A 27,969-nucleotide genomic window follows, 5' to 3' on the forward strand; every position below is an offset into this window, starting at 1 on the left:
TTGATATTTTAATTTTTTTAATTTTTTTTTTAAACTACATTTCCTGCACTTTTTCCAGTTCTCCACGAGTGTCATCCAAAGTAGTGTTGGTCCTGTAGAACTGTCAGAGAAGAAACAAATATATGTATATTGTCTGTGTATGTCTGTGTGTGCTTAAATAAAGTTTACTGAGGCTGAGGCAGCACCCGTGGGACTTGTAATCCAATACCCTGTAATCCAATACCCTGCAATCACATATTTGTGATCCAAACCCCTGTAATCCTGAACTCTGCAATCCCAGATTTGTGATCCAAAACCCTGAAATCCCAGCCCTGTAATCCAATACCCTGAAATTCCAGATTTGTGATCCAATACCCCTGGAAATCCCACTCCTGTAGTCCAGTACCCTGTAATCCAATGCTCTGCAGTTCCAGTCTTGTAATACAATACCCTGAACTTTCTGATATGTAATCCAATATCCTACAGTCCAAAATTTGCAATCCAATCCCTGCAATCCCAGTCTGTTATCCCATCCCTACAATCCCAGATTTGTTATCCAACCTCTTGCAATCCCAGATCTGTTATCCCATCCCTGCAATCCCAGATTTGTTATCCAACCTCTTGCAATCCCAGATTTGTTCTCCCATCCCTGCAATCCCACATTTGTAATGCAATCCCCACAATCCAGATCTGTTCTCCCATCCCTGCAATCCCAGATTTGTAATGCAATCCCTGCAGTCCCACTTTTGTAATGCAATCCCTGCAGTCCCACATTTGTAATGCAATCCCTGCAATCCCACTTTTGTAATGCAATCCCTGCAGTCCCAGTCCAGCTCTGCACCGAGGGAAGGGAAGCAGAGGACCCTCAGGTGGGCTGGGAGCTGCCCAGGTTCCAGTGAGGAGCCAGGGCTGACATTTCACACAAGGTGTCCCCATCCCAAGGGGGTTTTGTGGTCATGTCCTGCCACATCAGGAGCGTTTTTAGGGCCCGGTAGCAAAGGTGTCCCAGCAGTGATGGTGTCCCCTAGGAGTGGGGTGTCCTGATGAGCTCCACCAAGCCCTGGAGATCCTTGGGCAGGGCTGTAAACCCAGCTCTTTGTCTCAAACAGGTGAGTTATCCTCACCTCACACTCCTGAGGCACCTCCCAGCAGTTTGCTGGACAAAAAGGCTGCTCCCAGTTCCTTCCCAGGTGAGAACAAAACCTCCTCTCCTCCTCCAGCTGCAAAGGCTCTGCTCTCCTGTAGGGGTCCAGGGGTTTCCACACCTTTTCCAGAGCACATTTCCTGTCCCTGGCAAGGGGGACAGCGGGCACTGGGAATGCAGCCTGCTCATCCACCACAGCCCTCAGACAGGGAGGGTTCCAAACAGAACAAAAGGCTTTGTTCTCTCAAGAAATGAATATCCTGGCTGCTTATAGGCATCAGAATGGACTGGCCTTAGAATTTACCTTTCAGCTGCCTGTAAATCCACCTGGTTTTGGAACAGTGCTGTAATGTTCGTTTCCAGTTTCTTAACGACAAATTGCCTCACTGCTGGGTGGTGGGAGTGATGAGCACCTCACACCTGCTGCAGGACCTGCTTGTGCTCATGTGTGGCTTTGTCTGTGTCTGTGACATGAGCTGGCTGTCTGTCTGTGCTGTGACAGGGGGCACGGGGGGTGTCACAAAGGACTGAGGGGTTCTGCCATTGGCATTGTGCCTGAAATGCTTGGATTTGGGGAAATATTGTGTGACAGCTTTCCTGAGTTCAGCTTGAAGTCACCACCCAATACCTGTAAGGAGGGGTGAGAGAGTGGGTTCTGTGCTCTTTTGTCCTATTCCTATTTAGATGAGTGGGTTCTATGCTATTTCATCCTATTCACATTTAGATGAGTGGGTTCTGTGCTCTTTTGTCCTATTCCTATTTAGATGAGTGGGTTCTATGCTATTTCATCCTATTCACATTTAGATGAGTGGGTTCTGTGCTCTTTTGTCCTATTCCCACTGAGATGAGCAGGTTCTGTGCTCTTTTGTCCCATTCTTGTTTATCTGAGCAGGTTCTGTCCTGTTTTCTTCTATTCCTATTTAGATGAGCAGGTTCTGTGATCTTTTCTCCTATCCCTATTGAGATGAGCAGATTTTCTGTGCTCTTTTGTCCTATTCCTATTTAGATGAGTGGGTTCTGTCCTGTTTTCTCTTATTCCTACTGAGATGAGCAGGTTCTGTGCTCTTTTGTCCTATTCCTATTTACATGAGCAGGTTCTGTGCTCTTTTCTCCTATTCCCACTGGGATGAGCAGGTTCTGTGCTCTTTTCTCCTATTCCCACTGGGATGAGCAGGTTCTGTCCATTCCCAGTTCCAGCCCTTGTGTTCCACCCTCCACCCCAGCCAGGTAACCCCACCCTGCCCTGTGGAGGGGGTTCTGCCCTGCCCTGCACGAAGCCAGTCAAGTTCCTCTCAATATTTCTCTGCACTGGGAGACACATTTTTGGTGTTTTCTCAACTGTGCTGTGGCAGAACTCCAAGTGCTGAGTAATATTTAAGAGCTCATCTATTTTGGGCAGAAGACAAAGACGTGAGCCGTGCCAAGGCACCATGGATACCAAAGCAGCAGATCCACGTGTGTGCCATGCCCAGGATGGGCATTCATGGCTCTTCCATGGCATTCCCCCAGGCCATGCATCCCTGAGGGCTCTGGAGCCGTTCCAGTGTGTGCTCCCCAAGCCATGGGCAGCTCCTCTGCTCTCAGGATGGTCCAGGGGTGAATCCTGGCTCCTCAGGCCGTGCTGAGGCACAGGGGCCGATCTCATGCCAGGTTAGGTAGGAGGAGGTTGGGTGGTTGGTTCTGAGGTGGCAGCTTTGAGTTCTGTGTGGAATTAAGCACCAGCCATGCATCCCTGCCTGCCATCTGGGAGCTCTGGAGCCATTCCAGGGTGTGCTCCCCAAGCCATGGGCAGCTCCTCTGCTCTCAGGATGGTCCAGGGGTGAATCCTGGCTCCTCAGGGTGTAGAATTCCCTGTGGTGAGGCACCAGGCAGGGCTGATCTCATCCCAGGTTCGGTAGGAGGAGGTTGGGTGGTTGGTTCTGGGGTAGCAGCTTTCAGTTCTGTGTGGAATTGAGCGCCAGCAGCTCTGAGGGGTTCACTGGGAGGGCACAGGGCGCTGAGCCCCCAGAGAGGGAGGGTGGATCCCACATTCCTGCGTGGGAGGAATCCCACATTCCTGCTGCTGCTGGTGCCGTGGGAGGGTTCAGAGCTCCGGGGACACACGGGGGAGACAGGAGCCCGCTCACCCCGCTGTGATTGAAACCCCAGCTCCCTCAGCCTGCTCGGAGCACCCTGGCACTGCCTGTGTCCCACCCTGGCCTGGGCTGTGCCCTCAGGGCTCTGCAGAGCTCTGGCACCCACCCAGCCTGGAGGGGATTTACAGCCACAGATTTGGGATAAACACCCTGGAGGAGGAACTCATCCACTCCACACTGCCTACCCCACACCATATTGCTGGGGTTTTGCATAAAAACCTGTCTATTTGGTTTTTATTTTATTTTCATTTTGGTTTTGGTTGTTTTTTTACTTTGGCTTGGTTGGTTTTTTTACTCCCAGTCTCAGACCTTGCCAATGGCTTCCCAGTGGGATGGAGCTCCCTGGGTTTCAGCAGTCTAGAGCTCTGGAGAGATGATAACTCAGATGAAAACCTCTAGTCAGCATTCAACAGCTTCTTGGTTTTCCTGGTGGCTCTGCAAGAGTGTGAAAAACAGGGAGGTTATTTTCTGTTCCTGGTGAGGATGCTGCAAAGTGAGGGTACTGCAAAGTGAGGATGCTGCAAAGTGAGGGTGCTGCAAAGTGAGGGTTCTGGTTGTTCCCCAGGTCCTGGCACAGCCCAGCCTCCTCTCCCAATGGGTGTAGCAAAGGCAGATGAGGAGCAGGACCATGTCACCAGATCTGGATCCCATAGTGTCTCAGGTTTTTCCCTGAAGGCCACATGAAGGATGCTGGAATCTACATTTTTCCATCTGAAAAGGAAAAAAAAAAAAATCAGATGATGACCTCTGGTCAGCACTCAACAGCTTCTTGGTTTTCCTGGTAGCTCTGTGAGAGTGTGAAAACAGGGAGGTTGTTTTCTGGGAAAAGCAGAATTTCCCAGCTGAGCTGAGTGCAAGGGCAGGGGAGTGAGGCAGGGGGAGCAGGGGCGTTCAGGCTCTTCTGTGGGGTCATTGCACAGGGGAAAACAGAACTGTCCCTGCAATCTGCTCCTTCCCTGTGAGCTCATGGCAGATCCTGGAGGAGCTGCGGAGGCAGGAAACCTCAGGAGGAGTCAGATGTGCCCCGAGCTGCCCAAGAAACTTCCAGAAATGGAGCCTCTCCCTCTCGGGCCCAGGCTGTGCCTCGATTCCCTGGCAGGTGTGCTCTGAGCCAGGGCATCTCCAGGAGGGTTTTTTAAATTTTTTCTTGCTCAGCCTTGCTCTGAGGATGTTCTCCTGCAGTGCCAGCAGGCAGGAAAGAGAGGAAGGGGTGAGGCACGAGTGCAGGGCAGAGACTGTGGCTGCACTGATTGTGCCTGTGCTGGCATCACCCTCAGCGTGGGCAGGGTGCAAAGCTGCTGGGCACAGCTTTTGCTGGGAGCAGAAAAAGCTCCCCTTTTCCACAAGAAAATATTGTGATTTGCTGTGCACACCTGGCAGATCTGCAGCCCAAATGTGGGATTTGCCTGCTGGGCTTTGTCTTGTACCCTGGGCATGGGCACAGGGCTCAGGGCACGGCTCTGGGGGCACAGGGTTTGTGCCCGGTGGGTGGAACAGGGTGTTTGTGCTTCAGCAGGACCTTACACCAGGTAGATACTGTCCTCAGACCCAGCATCACCCCTGGGGAACATCCCCCTCCTTTGTGGGCATTCAAAAGGAGAAAATTGTCCTTGATCTGCCTTAGAAAATGAACATTTTCCCTGGGTATGTGGGCAGAGGGAGCATTTATTGCTGGGGCCAGAGCAGAGGGGGGTGGCTGCCTTGTGGGGTAGGGGCTGGGAGGCTGCAGGAGTTTGTGGGAAGACTGGAGGCCGGGGGGAGAGGGGCTGAGGTGGGGGAGAGAGGATGGAGTGAGGGACAGGCCCCCATGGGGTGAGGGAGAGAGGATGGAGTGAGGGACAGGCCCCCATGGGGTGAGGGAGAGAGGATGGAGTGAGGGACAGGCCCCATGAGCTGAAGGAGAGAGGATGGAGTGAGGGACAGCCTCTATGGGCTGAGGGAGAGAGGATGGAGTGAGGGACAGCCCCCATGGGGTGACGGAGAGAGGATGGAGTGAGGGACAGGCCCCATGGGGTTGGTGCTCTACACTCATTTTCACCTGCCAGCCAGGTGCCAGTTTGTCACCTGCCACCCAATGATCTCAGCCAGGGGCCAGTTTTTGCTGCCTGTTTATTTATGCCCTGTGATGGTGTTCACAGGGGTTTCAGGATGAGGGAAAAGATGAGAATCTTGGCTCCATGTTTTAGAAGGCTGATTTATTAATTTATGATATATATTATATTTATATAATATAATTATAATATATATTTATATATATTTATATATAATATATAAATATATTTTATATATTTATATTTCATATTTATATGTGATATAATTATATTTTTATATAATATATATTATATATAAATTATATATATAATAAATATCTCATTTTCTTTTAATTATATATAAATATAATGATATATTAATATATCATTATATTTATATATAATTAAAAGAAAATTATATACTAAAACTACACTAAAGATTAGAAGAGAGGATTTCATCAGAAAATTAGCAAGGAAGGAAAAGGAATGACAATAAAATCTTGTGACTGACCAGAGAATCTGAGCCAGCTGGACTGTGATTGGCCATTAATTAGAAACAACCACACAAGACCAATCACAGATGCACTTGTTGCATTCCCCAGCAGCAGATAATCATTGTTTACATTTCATTTCTGAGGCTTCTCAACTTCTCAAGAAAAAAGATCTTAACAAAAGAATTTCCATAAAATATGTCTGTGGCAATGCCCAAAGCTGCCTTGCCCACTGCACCTTAAATCCAGAAAACGCTGCATCAGTGCCTGGCAGCAGGGCTGGGACATCCTGTGCAGCACCAGAGCAGGTCATTCCCCCAGGATCTTTTCATCTCCCACCCATGGTGTTCCCTCGCTGCCCATCCTTGGCTGCTTTCCCTGCAGGCTGAGCTGTCTCTGACGGGTTCTGTATTTCAGCTCTGACAGGTCTGGATGCAAACCAGTCTCGGTGCAGACACCTCACTGATGGGGAGCGCGGAGCTGCTGCAGGCTGGGACACTGGGGTGGCTCCACTGCCCCTCTGGCACAGCCCTGGTGCCTTGGGACACCCCAAACTGAGCCCCTCTTGCAGCCATCACCTCAGGACTGGTGGGGCTGCTGTTCCACTGGCTGTAAATATGATTCAGAGATGAGTGGGAGAGAAGAGGTTTATTAATTTGCTCCTCATTAGCAGTTTGAGAGTTCTGATTCCCCCTTCCAACACTGCCCTGGTTCCCTGCTGCCATGGCTGGTTCCCCATTGCTTGGCTTGCACCTCTGTGTTCCAGTTCCTTTCCCAAAGCGCTGCTTTGTACCCTTAATTTGTTGTTTTGGGGTCTTATATTACACCTGTCACAACTTCCTGGGCCCAGCACAGCTACAAGACACGCAGTGAATCAGCTCCAGGCTGGAATTTACAGCCTGCCCCCATCATTAGTAATCCCCACTCGCAGCAGACTCATTATTACAGGCAAAGGCAGGACTTGGAGGATCATTTTTTTCACACCTGCACCTGTGACTTGCCGTGAATAGATCTGCAAAAATTGAGGCTTAGGTGTGCTGGATCCTTAAACACTTGTTAGAAATCCCATCAATGGAGAGCTGTGGAGCCTGAGCCCGCTGCATGCCAATGAATCACTTTCTGTTTATCCTGGTTCATTTCGGATGATTTCCATGCTGCCTTGGTTAAGATCACCCACATTCCTGAATCCAGATGAATCCCAAGCCCTGCATATTCTGACACCTAATTGTATTGCCTGGGAAATAGGATCATTGGGATGGGGAAGGGGGGCCTGGGAGCTGTGCAGGAACATTCCATGACGCAACAGGACATTTCAGGCCTCTCTGAATTATTAAATTCAGACGTGGCCCGGCCATTTCTCAGCAGAATCTGGACAGCTCTGGTTTTTATAGCCCTGGGAGCAGCCAGGTGGGAGGAGAGGGGGAGAGGCCATGGAAAACGTTCCAGTGGCTGCAGGGCTGCAGGGAGGGATGGGGGGACAGCAGCAAAACCCCCTCAGTTTCTGGTGTCCCCTCCTGCAGGGAGCAGTGAGACAGCAGAGCTGGGGGGCTCCTGTCCTGCTGCCCCAGGAACCTGGGCAGGGCCTTCAGGGATGGGGCTCTCCAAGCCTGGTGGGATCTGAAATGCAGGGAGCTCTCAGAACTTTGGGCCTGCGAGCCAAAGGTGAGAATTAAACCCAGGATTTGATCTGAGACCCTGGAAAAGGCTCCCAAACTCAGGGGACAGAAGCGAGAATGTGGATTTGGAGTTTGAAGCAGAGACATGTTGAGCTAAGTGGAGGAAAGTTTAGAGTTTTAGAGTTTAAGATATAGGAAAATTAAAGTAGTTACAAAGGTAACCAGAAGTTTTAGAGTTTAATGCTGTGGGTTTGTGTGCCATAACATGATTGGCTAAAAAAGCTCACACTGTAGCATGAGTCCATAAGACAAAATATTTAAGGATTGGGTCAAAAGCATAAAAATCCTTGTTAGCAGAGTTTCATTGGCCAATAAATGTGGCATTCACATTCCCTGAACATGATTTCTTTTGCCCCGGTTTTTCTCCTGGGAAGCTGAGAGGCCTCAGAAAAAGCAAAACAATTCTTATCTCATTTGCTTCTCCTGTGTTGTGCTCATGTGTGGAATGTGTTTGGAGATTGTTTACCCACAGGTGATTGTTCCATTGCATTCTGCTGTGAGTTGTTCTCACTCTTTGGCCAATCAAGGCCAAGCTCTGGAGAGAGTCAGGAGTTTTCATTATTATCTTTTCAGCCTTCTGTAAGTATCCTTTCTGTATTCTTTAGTATAGTTTAGTATAGTATTCTTTAATATAATATAGTATTATAAAATAATAAATTAGCCTTCTGAGAACAGGGGGTCAGATACATCATTCTCTCCCCTTGTTGAGGTTGCCTGCATTTACAATAAATAAATCCTTAAAAGGTCTTGTAACCGAGGGTCTTTTGACCTTGTGAGCCTTGTGGTGAAGATGTGAGCTGCACTCACCCTTCCTGCCTAGGTAGAAGATAAGGAAAATAAATTGCACCATCTAAAGCAGCTCAGAGGTCCCGTCTCTAACTCATCCAAAATTCCCACACCAGCCAGCGTGTCCCACACCATCAGCAATGAGCACAAGGGCTGGCAGCTGCCCTGAGAGCCTCCCCGGAGCTTTCTGTTCCTTGGAGCTGCAGGAAGATGGCCACAAGCTGGGCATGGAGCCCCTGGAGATCCAGGAGAGCCCTGGGGCTGCTCCAGAGGCAGCTGTCAGATGGAAAGGGACCCTTTTGTCTCCTGGAGATCCCATTGCTCACCCATCCACTGATTTTGGCATTTTTGACTTGGCCTGATCAAAGAGGACAAGGACAGGACTGGGGTTGTCTCTTCTTTCTCTCCTAGAGACTGTGGAAGCCAAAATCTTGTGTTTGAGGCAGGGAAAGGCCACCAAGGATTGCACCCAGGATTAGCTGGGTGTTTTGGCATCTGGGAGGTCACAGGGCTTCCCTGGCTCTGTGTGTGACAGACCCAGAGCTTGGGACTCTCCTTCCCCACTGCTGAGGATTCGCCCCAGTTCCCCTGCCAAGGTAAATCCCCCAAGTTTTCACTCCCCTGATTCCCATCTGCTGCACCCAGCCCTCTGCTGAGCTCCATGGATGGGTTTCAATCATCATCTGGAGCTCCAGAATGGATCCCTCTTCCTTCTGTGTGCAATAACAGGGTGACAACATGAGTGACAGTGGCTGAGAGGAGAAGAAAGGAGCCCTGCCTGTTCCTGGCTGCCCTTTCACAGGGAGTCTGTCAGCTCCCGGGGATGTTTTGGCAGATACCTTTGAAAGCTGAGCTGAAAGCTGGGGAAGAGCTGGCAGGTACAGCCCAGCTGTCTGTGAAACTGGAGCTGCAGCTGCCTGCCACCAGCTCCTCTTTGAAGAACGTGCTTTTCTCTATTTATGATCAAGAACCATTTGCATAAAGAGCCCTTCTGATTTCTTGCTGTGGATCTCAGGCCGCTTCTCTCCCCAAACAGGGAATTTCACCTCGATGCAGGCTCACCCTGGAGCTGGATTATGTGCCTTTGGCAGGGCTGCATTAGCTCTTAACCCTGCTTGCCAGTTGCAAATAAGAAATTCAAATATTGTGAGAAGAACTGGAGACTCCTGGCAGCAGAGAGGGGGCTTTGCAGAGGGATCTGTAATTCTGAACCATCTGTGATCTCTCCACAACAACATGGTCAGAGTTTGGCAGATGGAGAGCTTGAGCACTCCCAGAAATCCCAAAAATCTACTGCTCCAGCAAAGCCAGTGTGTTGTGCACAGTTTATCTGCCAAAGTTCCTTGGGAGGGACTCATGATCTGTTGTGAATGCAGGTTCAGTGATGAGGGGAGAGAATGATGAATCTGACTCCATGTTCTCAGAAGGCTGATTTATTATTTTATGATACTATATTATATTAAAGAATACTATACTAAACTATACTAAAGAATACAGAAAGGATAATTACAGAAGGCTGAAAAGATAATAATGAAAAACTCCTGACTCTTTTCCAGAGTCCTGACACAGCTTGGCCCTGATTGGCCAAAGAGTGAAAACAACTCCCAGCAGAATCCAATGAATCCAATCCAATCCAAAGAATCCAATCACCTGTGGGTAAACAATCTCCAGACACATTCCACATGAGCACAACACAGGAGAAACAAATGAGATAAGAATTGTTTTCCTTTTCTCTGAGAGTTCTCAGCTTCCCAGGAGAAAAACCCTGGGTGAAGGGATTTTTTCAGACAATGTGAATGCCACAGTCATCAGAGACGAGGTTTTGAAGCCACAGGGCTCAGGTTTGCCTTCCCAAGGCATCACCTTGGTGTTCCCATGGAGCAGAGCAGCCAGAACCCAGCCTGGGGTTGGGTTAAACCTGGGATTTTCTGCCTGGCAGGTGAAAACCAGGAGCAGCTCTTTCTTCTCCTCCATGAGAGGCTGCAGGGCAGGGAGCAGCATTCCAGCCCTGGACAGGGATCCATGGAGCTGGGAGCCCTTGGCCAGGGACAGATCTTCTCATGGCCCCTCTTGTGCCTCCTGGAGAGCCCTGCCAGCCAGTGAGTGAGCAGAGAGCTGGGGCTGCCAGTGACTCCTGTGGTGCCACACAGCCCTGGAGCACAGCCCAGAGCCATGGAGCTGAGTCCAAGCCCACTGCCTGCCAACACTGGGAGTCTGTGATGGATTTCAGTGGCACTGCCTTGGACCTGCTGCAGAAAATCAACTGGTGTGAGCAATGCAGAGCAGCCCACGGTGCTGCTGCTCACCTGCCCCTGCTGGAAAGGGGGTCTGCAGCCCCCCCTGAACCTGGAATGGAGTCAAGATGTGTTAGAGCCTTTTTCTTTTTCTTTTTCTTTTCGCTCCATCTCTTCTCTTTTCCTTTTCCTTCTCCTCTTCCTTTTCCTTCCCCTCTTCCTTTCCCTTCTCTTCCCATGTCCAGTTTCTGTCCCCAGAAGGAATCCAGCCTGGGAACTGCTCCCTGACTCCAGGATTTGCTGCTGGGAGTTTGTTCAAGTCCTGGGATCAGCACAGCACCAGGCTGAGCTCAGTGATCACCTTCCAGCTACAATAAGGAAAATATTTGTGCAGGCAGAGAAAATATTCATGCAGGAAAATATTAATGCAGGCAAGGAAAATATTAATGCTGCAGCTCTGCTGAGCCCAGCTGTGCTTCAAGCCCCATTTCTGAGCAGGGCTGGGCTCTGTGTGTGGCCAGGTCTGTGCTGACAGTTCCTGGATTGCTCCTTGGAAGCAGAACCCTTCAGCATTTTCTTCAGGAGCTCCACTGCTGTCTCTGCTGGTCCTGCCAGCACAGGGCCCCTGTTGTTTCAGACTCACATAAAACACCAGGGTTTATTCCAGTGCCACTAACTGGGGTTCAGGGTGGTATTTTCTGGGGTCCCCCATGGCAGGAAGGAATGAATCTGACTCCATGTTCTTAGAAGGTTTATATTATATATTACATTATATTACACTATATATACTTACAGAAGGCTACAAAGAATTATAATGAATCTTGTGATTCTCTCCAGAGTCCAACACAGCCTGGCCCTGATTGGTCATTAAGTTAAAACCATTCACATGAAACCAATCAAACAAGCACCTGTTGGATAAACAATCTCCAAAGCACATTCCAAAGCAGCAAAACACAGGAGAAGCAAATGAGATAATTCTTGTTTTCCTTTCCTTTCCTCTGAGGCTTCTCAGCTTCCCAGGAGAAGAATCCTGAGCAAAGAGGATTTTTCAGGAAATGTGATGGTGACAGTTGAGTTCAGATCTGCTCGGATAGCAGGAGTGCTCAGTCTATAAAAGGCATCTCCTCATCTTCATCTTAAAGCAGGAAACTAAAAATAGAGCCAGTTCAAAGATAGTGATGAGAACAACCTGAGGGTTGCATTAGGGAGCAGAATGGGAATTGGGAGTTTGGAAGTGTCTGTGCTGGAGGGAGCTGTGGATAAGAGTTTGTGAGGCAGATTTGAGCCAGAGAAGGCAGTTTGGGGAGTTCTGCTCCTCCTCCCTGTGTGGAAGGCATGAATGGAAGGGTTGGGTTCAGAAGGGGGAGCAGGCAGTGCTGTTGTCCCGGGGTCACCACCCTGGGTGTCGCTGCCACAGCCTTCTATGGGGCCACAGGGTGCAGGACACGGCCCTGGGCGTGTGTGGGGAGGAGAAGGCACAGCCAGAGGGACAGAGGCGAGTCCTGGCAGTGCTCAGGAGGAGCTTGGGGCTCTTGGGGCTGCAGGAACCTCCCTGAGCTGTCCCCCAGCCCCCAAGGCAGGGCTTGTGCACCCACAGGCTGCCAGAAATACCCTGAGCTCAGCCCAGTTTGTGCTGGGAGCTGAGGGAAACTGGGACACCCAGCTCAGGGAGGGCTGGGTCACCCTGAGAGCTTCCTGAACCTGGGCTGGGGACAGAGGTGACACCCCCCCAGCCCTGTGGCTCTGCTGAGGGGACACAGCTCTGATGCCCAGCTTGGTGGCCTCTCACTTTTTCCTTCTCAGGGCTTCCTGTCCTCTCTGCAGTTCCAGGGGCTGCAGCTTCAGGTGATGCCTTCAGTTTTATCTTTCCTATTTCCCAGGCTCTGCACTGCACTGGTAAATAACTCTGAACTGCACAGAAAGTGTCAGCAAGGTCTCCTCCCAGCTCAGGCACACAGAACAATCCTTTTCCAGCCCGAGAACCAAGGACACCACTGCAGCCTCAGCCCCAAAAAGTGCAAACAGCAGGGAATGGAGGAGAGCAACCTGGGAGGGTGGGACTGCATCACCTGGAGCTGGGATTGGGCACTGAACCCCAGCGTGGAAATGGAGCAGAACTCATCAAAGGGTGAAAACTCCTGACTCTGAGTCCATCCTGGGTCCACCTTGGGTGCAGCCCTGGCTGGGCTCTTGCACTGCCCAAGGTGCATCCTTTGAGGCCTTTTAATAAATCCCCACTTTATTCCTTTAGCTCTGTCCAGCCTCTCCAGCCATCAGAGGTGCAGGTCCAGCTCGTCCTGTGCCCACCCAAGGGCAGGCAGAGCTTTGGCTGCTGAGAGCTACCAGCCCAGCACAGGGCCAGGAGCGAGGAGCTGTGCCATGGATGAGGTTTGGGAAGGTCTGAGCTGGGAATGTCTCCAGCAGGGTCCCATCAGGGCAGGAGCTGCAGCAAGGACTGGCCATTCCCCCAGAACAGCTCTGCAGGATGCAGCCCTCCTCCTCCTCCTCTTCCTCCTCCTCGCCCTCCTCCCCTGGCACTCCCTGAGCAGCTCTGGTGCCCAGCAGGGACAATGCTTCTGTCACAAACCTGCTCCAGCCACCGCCCGTGCCTGCCAGGGAGCAGAATAAAGGACAATTTCCCAGAGAAGTTGGATTTATTTGTGCCTTTGTGGCTCTGTTCTGAAAGCACAAATAATATCCCTGAAGAAGTGGCACGGAGTCCATCAGCTTCCAGCTGCTCAGAGCCTCCCTGAGCTGGGGCTGTTCTCATCCTCCTCCTGCAGGAATTGATTGACTCTGGGATAAACAGATCAGGCCATTGCTGTTCTCTGCTCAAAACCCTCTGAAAAACAGGTCCTGTGCCTCAAAGCAGAGCTCCAGGGAGGGGAGAAGGTCCTGGCAGGGACAGCAGGAGGGCAGCCCACAGCTGGAACTGCTCCCTGCCCCACAGCTGGAACTGCTCCCTGCCCCAGAGCCCCACAGCTGGAACTGCTCCCTGCCCCACAGCTGGAACTGCTCCCTGCCCCACAGCTGGAACTGCTCCCTGCCCCAGAGCCCCACAGCTGGAATTGCTCCTTGCCCCACAGCTGGAACTGCTCCCTGTCCCACAGCCCCACAGCTGGAACTGCTCCCTGCCCCAGAGCCCCACAGCTGGAACTGCTCCCTGCCCCACAGCTGGAACTGATCCCTGCCCCACAGCTGGAACTGCTCCCTGCCCCAGAGCCCCACAGCTGGAATTGCTCCTTGCCCCACAGCTGGAACTGCTCCCTGCCCCACAGCTGGAACTGCTCCCTGCCCCACAGCTGGAATTGCTCCTTGCCCCACAGCTGGAACTGCTCCCTGTCCCACAGCCCCACAGCTGGAACTGCTCCCTGCCCCAGAGCCCCACAGCTGGAACTGCTCCCTGCCCCACAGCTGGAACTGCTCCCTGCCCCAGAGCCCCACAGCTGGAACTGCTCCCTGCCCCACAGCCTCCCCTTTCCCAGGGGATCCCAGGAATGGAGTTTGGGAAGGTGCTGGGGTTGGGTTTGGGTCAGCGTTAGGGTTTGGGTTAAGATCAGGGTTAGGTTTTGGGTTAGAGTCAGGGTTAGGGTTTGGGTCAGGGTTTAGGTTAGGGTTAGGGTCAGGGTCAGGGTTACAATTTGGGTCAGGGTTAGAGTTTGGATTTGGGTTTGTGTTCTGGTTAGGATCAGGTTTAGGGGGCCTTTTTAGGGAAAAAGGGCTTGGAGGAATGTCACAGAATTCCAGGATGGTCTGGATTGGAAGGGAAACTAAAACTCATCCAGTGCCACCCCTGCCATGGCTCAGGGACATCTCCCACTGCCCCAGGGACACCTCCCACTGCCCCAGGGACACCTTCCTCTGTCCCAGGTGCTCCCAGCCCCAGTGTCCAGCCTGGCCCTGGGCACTGCCAGGGATCCAGGGGCAGCCCCAGCTGCTCTGGGAAATCTATTCCAGTCCCTCCCCACCCTCTCAGGAAGGAATTCCTTCCTATGTTTTCCTAAATATTTTAAAGATGGAAAAGAAGCTTTCCTTCTCTTTTGATTTGCAAAGTTAATCTGGCAGGAAGTGAATTGAGGAGCTGGGACCTGCCAGGACTTCCCCCAGGCACGTTCCAGGAGCTCCTGTTCAGCTGGAAGGATAAACCCTGCTGGGACATCTGTGGAAGTGTCTTGTGAAGAGCAAAGCTCTTTGATTATCCTGTTGCTATTTGTCAAATGCAAAGGAGCGTGTAAAAAATCATTTTCAGCCTTCAGAACTACTCTCCTTTCGCTCTGCTTTTGATGTCTGAAGAGAAAATAGCCCTGTGAAGCAACTTGATTTCTTCAGAGCTATTAACCAGTCTTGCAGGGTCCCAGGGTGACATAACAGGTCTGCTCTGACTCATTCCATTTAAGAGTGTCTCCTTCCAGACAGAAATAGCTCAGTGTGCAGCCATAAAAAACATGAATCAATTAATGCCTTCTATTAACTAGAAATGCAGATAAATCCCCTCAATCGTGGCAATGCAAATTCCTGGCTCCTCTTCCTTCTCCCTCCCCGTGCTCTTTGTATTTGGCTCCTTCCTTAATTGAACTTTTCTGGGTGTTGACTCCAGGCCCACGTGGTTATTTTTTGTGGGGTCTTTTTGTGGTTATTTTTGGTGGCTATTTCTTGTGATTATTTTTAGTGGTTACTTTTTGTGGTTATTTCTTGTGGTTATTTTTCATGGTTATTTTTGGTGGTTATTTTCTTTAGGTTTTTTGGTGGGTTTTTTTGGTATTATTTTCTTGTGGTTATTTTTGGTGGTTATTTTTTGGTGGTTATTTCTTGTGGTTATTTTTGGTGGTTATTCTTTCGGGTTATTTTTGGTGGTTACTTTTTGGAGTTATTTGTAGTGGTTATTTTTGGTGGTTATTTTTTGGTGTTTTTTTTTTCTTGTGGTTATTTCTTGTGGTTATTTTTCATGGTTACTTTTGCTGGTTATTTTCTTTAGGTTTTTTTGTGGTTATTTTTGGTGGTATTTTTGGTGGTTAATTTTTTAGTGTTATTTTCTTGTGGTTATTTTTGGTGGTTATTTCTTGTGGTTGTGTCTTGTGGTTATTTTTGGTAGTTACTTTTTGTTGTTATTTGGGGTGGGTTTTTTGGTGGTTGTTTTTCAGTGTTTTTTTCTTGTGGTTATTTTTGGTGGTTATTTTTTTTGTTTTTTTTTGGTGGGGTTTTTTGGTGCTTATTTTTTTGCAGCTATTTCTTGTAGTTATTTTTGGTGGCTTTTTTTTTTGTGGCTACTTATTGTGGTTATTTTTCATGGTTATTTTTGGTGGTTATTTTCTTTAGGCTTTTTGTGGTTATTTTTGGTGGGGTTTTTTTTGTGGTTATTTCTTGTGGCTATTTTTGGTAGTTACTTTTTGTAGTTATTTGTGGTGGGTTTTTTGGTGGTTATTTTTTGGTGTCATTTTCTTGTGGTTATTTTTGGTGGTTATTTTCTTGGGTTTTTTTGGGGGGGGGTTTGGTGCTTATTTTTTGCAGTTATTTCTTGTAGTTATTTTTGGTGGCTATTTTTTTTTGTGGTTATTTCTTGGTGGTTATTTTCTTTAGGCTTTTTGTGGTTATTTTTGGTGGTTATTTTTTGTGGTTATTGTTTGTGGTTATTTTTTGGTGGTTATTTTCTTTAGGCTTTTTGTGGTTATTTTTGGTGGGTTTTTTTGGTGGTTATTTTTCATGGTTATTTTTTGGTGGTTATCTCTCTTCCAACTTCATTATTCTGTGATTCTGAGCCAGCTCTGGGGCTCTGTGGGGCTGGGGCCGCAGGAGGCAGCAGCTCTGGAAAATGGGAATTCCAGGGGCATTTGCAGTGCCATGGGCTCAGCAGAATTCACCCCAGGCACAAAATCCTTTCCTCCTGTGCCCTGCTTCTCCACGTGCTGGGGAGAGGAACCCCTCGTGCCCTTCCTCTGCTCCGGGAGAGGAGATCTCAGTAATCTTGGGGTCAGTTTAGCTCCACAGCTCAGTGTCAGTCTGTCTAGCAGCTCCTCTGCACCTGCTGCCAGGTGATAATGACTTGAAGAACAGAATTAATTAGGCTGAACCCTTCTGTGCTTCCTGTATCTCTCAAGGTGGATTTTTCTCTTTTTACTTCTTTAATACTCAGGAAAAAAAAAGTTTCATCCTTTTCCCAATCCAATTCCCATTGAATTGCTTTCAATGGTTAATAAATTTAAGTTTAATTTTTATTTTTAAGCTTATTTATTTTATTTTTAAATTTATTTTTAATTTTAACATTTTAATTTTTTTTCAATTGCTTTCAAGCAGGCTTTGGTGGAGCTCTCAGGGCGTCCATATTTTCTTCCACCTCTTAGTCTTAGACCAAAGACCAAAATATTTTCTTCCACTTTTTAGTCTCAGACCAAAGACCGAAATATTTTCTTCCACTTTTTAGTCTCAGACCAAAGACCGAAATATTTTCTTCCACTTTTTAGTCTTAGACCAAAGACCAAAATATTTTCTTCCACTTTTTAGTCTCAGACCAAAGAGCAAAAGCCCCAGACGATCCCTGCCTGCTCTGGGAGACAGAGGTGACAGCAAGGGGTGCAATTCCCTGCATTGATGGCCCAGTCCCTGCTCAGGGACCCCTCACACCGACCCCATGGCAGATCCCATCCTCTCAGCCCTGGGGCACATCTGGGGTGATTCTACCCCTGTGCCCAGCCCTGGGGGCACATCTGGGGTGATTCTACCCCTGTGCCAGGCTCAGTGCTGCTTCCAGAGTGGGTGGCAGCTGCCTCCTGATGCATGAAGTGGATATGAATTCAGCTGAGGGCTCTCAGATTGGCTGCACGGGGTGTGAGCCTCATTATTCAGCAGAAAAGCAGAGACTTGGATGGCTCAGGACTTGCCTAAGAAAAGTTTCCCCATCCCTGGAGGTGTCCCAGGCCAGGCTGGACAGGGCTGGGAGCAGCCTGGGACAGGGGAAGGTGTCCCTGGGACAGTGGGAGGTGTCCCTGTGATGGCAGGGGTGGCTCTGGATGGGCTTTAGGGTCCCTTCCAACCCAAACCATTCTGTGATTTTCTGATTCATTTGTAATTATTATTATTATTATTATTATTATTATTATTATTATTATTATTATTATTATTATTATTATTATTGTTGACTAATGCAATTTCAGTGGGGCCTCAGAGCTTTGATCTGCACCATGTGCCTTCAGGACAGGGAGTTGCTCCCCAAGGTGCTGAGAATTTCAGTGGTGATGACACAAAAGTGTTGTTACACCCAATTTAAACCCCTGAGAGCTGCAGTGGCCCCAGAGCCTGAGTTCAGACACTCTGTTCGGGCTGGGATGGGTTGAAATTGGCCCATTTTCCTTCATTACAACAAAAACACCCTGGAATTACCGCTTCAGATGGGGCTGGTCATGCTCAGAGAGGTGATGTGGGCAGGGCAGCTCCCCCAGAGACCGGGACAGCCTCAGTGTGAGCGAGTTCACAGGGGTTTCAGACTGGAGAAGAGACGAGGATCTGACTCCATGCTTCACAAGGCTGATTTATTATTTTATGATATATATTATAGTAAAACTATACTAAAAGAACAGAAGAAAAGGTTTCATCAGAAGGCTGGCTAAGAATAGAAAAGGAAAGAATGATAACAAAGGCTTGTGGCTCGGACAGGGTCTGAGCCAGCTGGGCTGTGATTGGCCATTAATTAGAAACAACCCCATGAGCCCAATCCCAGCTGCACCTGTTGCATTCCACAGCAGCAGATAACCATTGGTTACATTTGGTTCCTGAGGCTTCTCAGCTTCTCAGGAGGAAAAAATCCTAAGGAAAGGATTTTCCATAAAAGATGTCTGGGACACCTCAGCTGTGACCCCACTGAGGTTCCTGTCCCACCCACAATCCAGCTGCTGGGACACTGGGGACCCCTGGGGACACTGGGGACCCCCGGGGACCCCCTCCTGCCCAGTTTCCCCCCTCCCAGGGGGTGATGGCCCCCGTTGTGTTGGGCTGTGCTCCCCTCCTGCTCCCAGCCCTGCTGAGCACCCTCCCATCACCCAATTAACACCAGGGCTGTAATTAGTGCCATTATCACATTACTGCCATTATTCCTGTTCCAAAGCAGCGTTTTTGTCCCTCATTATGCTGTTTCTGTTGTGCCCATGATTCAGATAAGGAACCAGATGCTCTGCCTTGTTTCAGGGCTCCCTGGTGCTGGTCTCTGCCACATCCCCTGTGCAAAGTCAGCCCTCACCCTGGAGCACTTGAAAACCTAATTAGAGCAGACAGAGCAGCACCATCCTCATCTCCCAGCAGCTCCAGGAGCAAACCCCCACCCTTCAGGACACCCAAGGTCACTTTGCCAGATTTCCCAAAGATTTGGGAGAGCTCCCAACATTCCTGGGTTGTTTTCCTGTGGGTCCTGAAGCACCCAGCCAGGCAGGTGTTTACCCTGTTGTGGTTATCCCTGACAGGTGTCCTCTCACTTAATTGCATTTTTTTTTCCAAAATCCCAGGCTATAAATAAATGGCTGAAGATGAAAGATGTTGAGAAAAAGAAACATTGAGGGGCTGGAGCATGTCCAGGGAAAGGAATGGAGATGGGAAGGGGCTGGAGGGGCTGAGGGAGCTGGGAGGGGGCTCAGTCTGGAGCAAAGGGGGATCAGGGAGAAATTCTGGCTCTGCACAGCTCCTGACAGGAGGGGACAGCCCCAGGTTGGGCTCTGCTCCAGGGAACAGGGACAGGAGCAGAGGGAATGATCCGGAGCTGCACCACAGGAAGTTCAGATTGGATATTGGGAATATCCAATTTCTGCACAGAAACGGTGGTCAAGCAATGGAAGGGGCTGCCCAGAGAGGGGGTGAAGTTCCCATCCTCGGAAGTGTTGGAAAAACGTGTGGGGGTGGCACGTGAGGACGTGGATCAGAGGTGACCCTGGTGCTGTGGGCAGCCCCAGCTGCTCTGGGCACCCTGTGCAGGGCCTGCCCACCCTCCCAGGCAGGACCCCTTCCCAATGGCCACCCTGAATTTCCCTTGTTCAGTCTGAGCCCATTCCCCTTGTCCTGCCACTGCAGTTCCTGATGAGGAGCAGCTCCTGATGGGTTCCTGCAGCCCCTGGCAGGGGCTCTGGGCTCTCCACAACCTTCTCCTCTCCAGGCTGGGCAATCCCAGCTCTCCCAGCCTGGCTCCACAGGGGAGGTGCTGCCACTGTGAGATTTTATGGAAAATCCCTTCGCCAGCATTTCTTCTCCTGGCAAGATGAGAAGCCTCAGCTTCTCCCTGTTTTGCTGCTCTGGAATATGATTTGGAGAATTGTTTACCCAGCATGTGAATTGTTTTAAATTAATGGCCAATCCCAGTCCAGCTGTGTCGGGACTCTGGTCAGTCACAGGTTTTTATTATTCATTCCTTTCTAGCTTTGTGATGTATCCTTTCTCTTTCTTCAGCATAGTTTTAGTATATAATTATAATATAATATAATATAATATAATATAATATAATATAATATAATATAATATAATATAATATAATATAAGTCTTCTAAGAACTTGGAGTCAATTCTCATCTCTCACCTCATCCTGGGGACCCTCACAACCTCCCAACAAGGTGCTCCAGTCCCTTTATCAACTCCCAGGTCTCCTCTGGAATTGTCCCCACATCTCCTTGTCCCTGATGCTGGGGACACCAGAGCTGGGCACTGTCCCAGTGGGGTCTCCCACAGACAGGATCCCCTCCTGGCCCTGCTGCCCACACCCCTTTGGAAATTCCAGCCCAAATCTCCAGTGGGAGGTCTGGGACCACCAATCCCAGCAGCACAGCTGATCCTGGATTTAGTAAGAGCAGAACCAGGCTGAATTTTTAACAGGGGCCATCCAGTTCTCAGTCTGGGTCCCTGTGGAGCAGGTCCAGCATGTGGAGTTTGCAGTGTGACACAGGAGATGGGATTATTGCTCCCTGAAATCCACAGAGATTCTCCAAATCTGCCACTTGCTGTTAGAGTGCTGCACAAGCCCTGGGAGAATGGCAGCATCCTCACCCAAAAGGTTAAGCAAAACATAATGAATGGAAAAGATGAGCTGTGACAGGACTGAAACAGGAATTTTCAACTTTTGAAAAGCATCCAGATATTTAAGGCCTTTTAAATGAACTGGAGATGTTGTGTGAAATCCATTCTGCATGGAAACACTGAAATGCACTTCTAAAGCTCCAACCAGACCAACCTTTTCCAAAGCATTCCATGAACACTTTTAAAGAGTCAGCTGTGTCTGAAACAAAACCCAAACTTGGCAAACCTTGCTGGCCTGCAGCTCCTTTCCTCTCCTTCTGGGGCAGGTGGGAGGAGAGCTCCTTTGGGAGCTCCCAGCTCTCCCTGTGCCATGGGAGGTCATTTCCAGGGAATCTTCCTTCAGTTGGGTTTTTGGGTATGGCACTTTTCTCTTCCTGAGCTGCTCCAGGGAATTTCCTTCAGTTGGGTTTTTGGGAATGGCACTTTTCTCTTTCTGAGCTGCTCCAAGGAATTTCCTTCAGTTGGGTTTTTGGGAATGGCACTTTTCCCTTTCTGAGCTGCTCCAGGAAATTTCCTTCAGTTGGGTTTTTGGGAATGGCACTTTTCTCTTTCTGAGATGCTCCAGGGAATATCCCTCAGCTTGGTTTTTGGGTTTAGCACTTGGCTCCTTCTGAGCTGCTCCTTGCAAAGGGGCCATTCATGCAATTCCTTAATTTCCCCATATCTACATATGGGGAAATATTTCCCCATATTTCCTCCCCGTATATGGGAGGAAAATCCAGTTTGGGAAGTAGGAGATGATGTTCCTTGTTTGCACTCGGCAGTCACAGGGAGAAGGTTCACTCCTCCTCCTGCAGCACCAATATTTCAACAATCTGATTTTTAACTGATGAAAACTGAAATGTCTCCTCTATGGGAAAGCTCCAATTTTTCTTCTTTAGGGAGAGCAGAGATGTGAAGTGCAGAGATCACTCTGAGGCACCTGGATCCCGCTCTGGGGAATGTGGGGACTTCACAAACCTGTCAGGAAGTGCTGAGGGTCACAGGGGCAGAATTCACCCAGAATTTCCTTGGCTTTCCCCATTGCTGACTTCTCCAGAGGAGCAGATTATTCAATTTTGCCCTTCCTTTAGATGCAGCCTTGGGAAACGAGCTCTGGATTCAGCTCCTGCTGATCCCACAGGAGAGGACATTCCAATGGTGTCTGGCCAAGGCCTGGCTGTGTCCATCACACCCCCATCCCATAAGAACTGCACTTTGGGGTGGGTTGGGCTCCAGGACAGGACACACAAACCTGGAAAAGGAGCTCTGGATTCAGCTCCTGCTGACCCCACAGGAGAGGACACCTCCAATGCTCTCTTGGTCAAGGCCTGTCTGTGTCCATCACACCCACATCCCACAGGAGCTGCCTTTTGGGGTGGGTTGGGCTCCAGAACAGGGCACAGAAACCAGGGGTGACCCAGCCCTGGAAAGGAGCTCTGGATTTGGTTCCTGCTGGTCCCACAGGAGAGGACACTCCAATGGTGCTTGGCCAAGGCCTGGCTGTGTCCATCACACCCACACCCTACAGGAGCTGCATTTTGTGGTGGGTTGGACCCCAGGACAGGGCAGACAAACCTGGAAAATGAGCTCTGGATTTGGTTCCTGCTGATCCCACAGGAGAGGACACTCCAATGGTGCTTGGCCAAGGCCTGGCTGTGTCCATCACACCCACACCCTACAGGAGATGCATCTTGGGGTGGGTTGGACCCCAGGACAGGGCACACAAGCCAGGGATCTCCCAAAGCTGGAACAGGAGCTGTGGGATCAGTTCCTGCTGATCCCACAGGAGAGGACACTCCAGTGGTGGCTGGCCAAGGCCTGGCTCTGTCCATGCCACAGGAGCTGCACTTTGGGGTGGTTGGACCCCAGGACAGGGCACACAAACCTGGTGTCACCTGGGGCTCTGCTCCTGCAGGTGACAGAGGCTCCTTGGGCAGGTCCCGGTGGTACAGGGTGAGCCCCTGGCCCTGCCCTGCCCACCAGCAGAACCAGTTTGTGCTGGGACTGCCCCAGGGAGGCTCCCACCCTTCAGGGAGGGTGAATGGCTCCGTGAGTGCCCCAGATCCAGCAGAGTCATGTGGCTCCAGCTTTATTTGCTGTTATTGCTGCTTTCAAGTGGAAAATTGATATAATAGCAGTCCTTTCTCAGCACACAGCAGTCTGCACATTTGTACAATGTTCTTTGAGGACGATCAGCAGCCACTGGCATAGAAAAGTGACAGATGCTGTCTGCAAATAATGAGCTGAAGCAGTTTCCTTTGGAAGGGAACTTAAGCAAAGTCCCTTTGAGTTTGAAAAGCCAGAGAGGTTCCCACGTGTCCCCAGAAGCTGCTCAGAAAAGGCATTTTCTAGTGGCTCATGTGGCATAATTATTCTGTGACTGTTTCTCTCACACCAGCTCCTCTGGAGAGAGGGAATGACCCAATTCCTGTTTACTGAGCCTCTCCTGCTGGGGACAGGCATGAAAGAGAATGAAGTTTAGGGCTTGCTCTGTTCCCTCCTCCAACGTTCCAGATCTGCCCCAGTCCCAGGGATGAGGAGCACAATGGGGGGAGAGAGAGAGGGAGAGAGAGGGAGAGAGAATGAGCCAGCCTGTGCCTGTGCCTGTGCCGGTGCCTGTGCCTGTGCCACCTTGAAATTTGATAGCACGGCCAGCCGAGAAAGAGAAGGGGTGGGTGCGGTGAGAAGATTCCCCAGCAGGGCAGCCTGAGAGTTCTGGACAGGCAGAGCTGAGATTTTTAACCCTTTTCTTGGATGATGGAAACCTTGCAAATGCTGATCCTCCTGGAGCTGAATGAGAAGAGAGATAGAGATGAGATAAGAGGAAATGGGCCACCAGAGAAGTGGAGAAGAATCTTAGGAGGGAGGAGGTGATGGAGTGGTCTTTGGCTGGACTTTACTAGTATAGCCATGGACAGAACCATGTTTCCTGTGACACAGAGACTGCATTTAGGGGGAGGCAATGGCTTGGAGCCAAGAGAGTGCAGTGATGTTATGTGAAGGAGTGGATGAACAGAGACAAGAGGTGAGGAGGGTGGTGGTGCCCTCGATCTTCAGTGGAGGAGGAGATCTCTGTTCTTGAGACCCCTCAGCCCCAGGGGTGAATTTGGGGGGACAGCTGTCCCAAAAGTGAGAGGCTGTGCTCTGTTTGGAACTGGGAACCCTAGAAGCAGCTCTGGTCCATGGGCAGTGGTGAGAGCACTGGGCATGGAAGGAAGAGGTCACGATGGCAAATGATCTCCAGGCGGTGCCACGTGTGACATGGAAACACAAAAGGTCTCAACTGTGTTGCCAGGGGAAGCCTATGGTACAAGAGGGACTCTTCAGTCCTTGATGAACTGAGAGTTGATTGTCTAAAGGGTGGTGGTGGACTGAGAGTTGGTGATCTGAGAGATAGATGTGTTAGAAATTTGGTGAGGGGAGGAGGAACGGTTTTGGAAGGTTTTCATTCATTCTGTGTGCTTCTTTTTACATATCGTTGTAGGTTAATAAAGTTTTCTCTTCTTTATCCCTGAGCTGGAGCCTGCTTTGCTCTATTCCTGCTCACATCTCACAGCAGACACCAGGGAGAATGCACTTTCATGAGAGCAGCGGCATTGCGCCAGCGCCAAACCGTGACAACATCCCACACCTTTGGGGTGCTCACATCCCTTCCTGGCAGCTCACACCAGAATTGTTGCAGCCCCTGAGGCCTGTGAGGTGTCCCCCACCTGTGAGGTTGAAGGAAAAGCACTGGGAGGTTCCATCCCGAGCCTTTGATCCTCTCTCCTTCCTCCCAGCTTTACCTGGCCCAGCCACAGCCCTGTGCCATGAGTGATCCTCCTCGTGGAGCTCCTGCAGGTGTTCAGAGTCCTCCCATCACCTCAAAGTGCTCCAAAAAAAGCCCAAATTACTGAAAATTGAGGATTTGAAGTTTCCTGGCTGGACATTTCCAACCCTGTCAGTGAACAGGAGACACAGTTTGCCTTTAATGATGGAAATCTTCTCTCTGGTGCAATATGGATGTTTCTGCACTTGGTATTTTGTGGTTATTGCCACAGCCCTGAATCCTGAGGGTGAAATCAGGCTCTGGGAGCCTTTGCCCTTGAGATCTTGGAGAGATCCAGCATCTTTCCACGCTTCTGTAGGGAACTGAACCTCCAAAAGGTACCAGCTGGGTCTTCTCTCCAGTGGCAATAGCCCTTGATAAACTATCCCTTCTCATTAGAGGTTCAGCAAGTCCCCAAAAATTGATTTTCTTCCAGCCTGACCTGCTCTCCTGGGCTTCTTTAGCAGTGGAATTCCAAGCAAGTCCAAGGCAGGGTGCTGTAATTCCCCACACATTAGCTGGGATTCGTGGTGGAGCTGTGTTACAGAGCACATTAAATCACAGCCACCATCCCCTAAGGCACCAGGGGGGAGAGCTGAGGCACAGCCTCACCCTCCATCCCCTCTCTTATTTTTAAAAAGCATCATTTGCCAAACTCTTCATTGATTTGATTCATTTTAGCTCTTTCCTTTCTGTCCCTTCCTGCACATCCATAGATGAGAAGCATTTCTGGGCAAATTGAGAATGGGGCGCTGTTGTGGGAAATTAATTAATTAATACTGATAATTAGTGATGGATCCTGTAGATGAAACTCATATAACAAAGGAGATTAAAATTAAGGGATTTTACTTCATTCCAGTGCCTGGAGGGAGCTACAAGGAGGACAGAGAGAGACTTTACAAGGGATGGAGGGACAGAACAGAGGGAATGGCTTCAAACTGGCAGGGAGTAGGGTTAGATGGGATATGGGGAAGGAATTTCTTCCTGTGAGGGTGGGAGGCCCTGGCACAGCAGCTGGGGCTGCCCCTGCTCCCCAAGGCCAGGCTGGAGCACCCTGGGGCAGTGGAAGATGTCCCTGGCCATGGAGGGGAGGAGCTGTAAGGTCCCTTCCCACCCAACCCATTCCAGAATTCCATTATGATTCCAGATTCTCTCACAAGAATTCTCTGCAGTTTTGTTGCCTTTAAAATCCTGGGGCTGGAATAGTTTGGGTGACAACAAAGCCTCACACAGCAGAGCTGGGGGGATTCAAGGCTCTGCCAATGATCCTGCAGGTGCCCAAAGATGAGGGAAGGGAGAACAAGTGACCATGAGGTGACAGGGAGAGGATTCATCCAACACCACACAGGAATCTGGCCTGGAGACAGGAGACGGATTCCAGCTCTGGAGAGCAGCTCCCATGTCACAGACATCTTTTATGGAAAATCCTTTCCTTAGGATTTTTCCTCCTGATAACCAATGGTTATCTGCTGCTGTGGAATGCAACAGGTGCAGCTGGGATTGGGCTCATGTGGTTGTTTCTAATTAATGGCCAATCACAGCCCAGCTGGCTCGGACAGAGAGCCCGAGCCACAAACCTTTGTTATCATTCTTATTCTATTCTATTCTTAGCCAGCCTTCTGAGGAAATCCTTTCTTCTATTCTTTTAGTATAGTTTTAATATAATATATATCATAAAATAATAAATCAGCCTTGTGAAACACGGAGTCAGGTCCTCATCTCCTCCCTCATCCTCAGAGCCCTGTGAACACGCTCACACTCCCCAAACACAACCCCATCTCTGCAGCCCCTGCCTCTGCTCTTACCTTCCTTCAAACCCCCCCCATGGATGGCAAAGGCATTTCCCAGGCACTCAGAGCCCAGCAGGACACGGAGGGGCCCCGTTTGGAGGGGCTCTGTGTGCCCATGGGGGTCAGAGCACACACATTTCCTCCAGGAGAAACCATCTGAAAGCAGGTGAGGACAGGAGGAGGCTGACCCAGAGCCGGGGAGGGGTTTAGCCCTTCCTGCAGGCAGGCTCTGCATTGAGCAGGACGTGGATAAAAAACGTCCAAAAACATCTCCAGAACATCCCTGTGGGGAGGGGACAGGATCAAAGGGACAAGGACCAGCCCTGGAGGACAGTTCTACGTGTGCAGATGCAAGGGCAAGGGAGCAGCTGGAGGAGAAAATGAAGCCCTAAAAAAGCAGCTCTGAGGACAGGCAGGGGCAGGGGCCTGGCCCCGGCCTCGGGCAGGGACAAACAGCTCCTCTGCATTGTCTTGGGTTATTTTTATCTCCCTTTGGTGCCTGGGAAGAAAGGTTGAGCACGCCTGGTGTCAGAGGGGCCCAGGGCTGCCTTTGCCTCCTTCAGTCTGTGCAATTTCCCAGATGTGCGAGTGAAGCAGGGCTTTGGGAAGGGCTCCCACGGGAAAAGCAGCCTCCAGGAGCTCTGTCCCTGTGTTCCCTTTCTCTGTGGGGCTGCAGCACACGGGAGGGGGAGCTGTGGGTGAGGCCAGGGGTCCCCATCCTGGTGGGATGGAGTGGCCGTGTCCTGCCGTCCCCTCTGGGATTCTGGGCATGGTGAGCCCGATGTGGGGCTCACGATCTCCTCCTGCCAGGGAAACGGGCTCCTGACGGAGGCAGACAGATGGGGCAGGGTTTGAAATCATCCCCGAGGGCATCAGAGCCGGAGGGAGGGGAGCAGGGGGGGCTGGGAGGGAGCGGGCAGCGAGCAGAGCCCGAGGAGCCGCGGGAGGAGGAGGAGGAGGATGAATGGACGGCCTGGCATCCCCCCTCCCCTTCCAGCATCCCTGCATCCCTCCCACGGCAGCAGCATCACACCCTCCCTCCCTCCTGCAGCTCCCTGCGCCTGCAGAGGCCTCTGCTTCCTCCCCCTCCTCCTCCTCCTCCTCCTGCTGATTGCCCAGCCTCAGTTACCGGGAGCGGTTCCTTACCTTGCCCGCAGGGGCCGCGGAGCTTTGGGACCCCGGGCTGTAAGAACCGGACAACGCCGGGCTGGGGTTGCTGCATTGTCCCGGCGTTCCGGCGGCAGGGACGGTGCCACAGGCGGGCAGAGGAGCAGGGACGGTGCCACAGGCTGGCAGACGTGCAGCAGGTTGCAGACCCACGGCAGAGATGCAGCAGGGACGGTGCCCAGCCCTGCAGAGATGCAGCAGGTTGCAGACCCATGGCAGAGGTGCAGCAGGGATGGTGCCCAGCCCTGCAGAGGTGCAGCAGGGATGGTGCCCAGCCTTGCAGAGGAGCAGCAGGTTGCAGACCCATGGCAGAGCCCCACCGTGGGCAGCACGGGCCCCAGGAGCAGGCTGGCACCGGAGCAGGCTGGCACCGGAGCAGGCTGGCACAGGAGCAGGCTGGCACAGGAGCAGGCTGGCACAGGAGCAGGCTGCCCGCCGCTGCGGGGACACGCACACGGAGGTGGCCGGGAATAAAACAATAAAATTCAGCCCCAGCTCCTGCATTCCCCGCTCGTTTCCCGGTGCCTGGCTGCAGCACAGCCCTGCCTGCTCCCGGCACAGCTGGCTGCCACACTGCACGCACTGATCGATGTGCTGGGCTTTGCTGTCACACTCTCGGGTGGCAGTGGCATCCGAGGGCAGCTCTGGGCTCTGTTCTCTGTCATTTTCTGTCTGTGGCCTGAATGCAGAGTCCAGGCAGGCTCCTG

General features: G+C 50.7%; 1 protein-coding gene and 1 long non-coding RNA gene across 3 annotated transcripts in view; one reads left to right on the top strand and one right to left on the bottom strand.

Moving 5' to 3' along the window:
* Positions 1-27,634, bottom strand: LOC136566504 (uncharacterized). Its single transcript, XR_010785029.1, has 3 exons — positions 27,242-27,634; positions 3,568-3,969; positions 1-100 (listed from the first exon to the last, which is right to left on the bottom strand). It is a non-coding gene; the product is annotated as an uncharacterized lncRNA (long non-coding RNA).
* Positions 1-27,969, top strand: part of SHISA6 (shisa family member 6) — a 161,620-nt gene that overhangs the window by 32,535 nt on the left and 101,116 nt on the right. The window lies entirely within an intron of this gene.

The sequence above is a fragment of the Molothrus aeneus genome, chromosome 25 (genome assembly GCF_037042795.1).
Source record: "Molothrus aeneus isolate 106 chromosome 25, BPBGC_Maene_1.0, whole genome shotgun sequence".
Lineage (NCBI taxonomy): Eukaryota > Metazoa > Chordata > Aves > Passeriformes > Icteridae > Molothrus > Molothrus aeneus.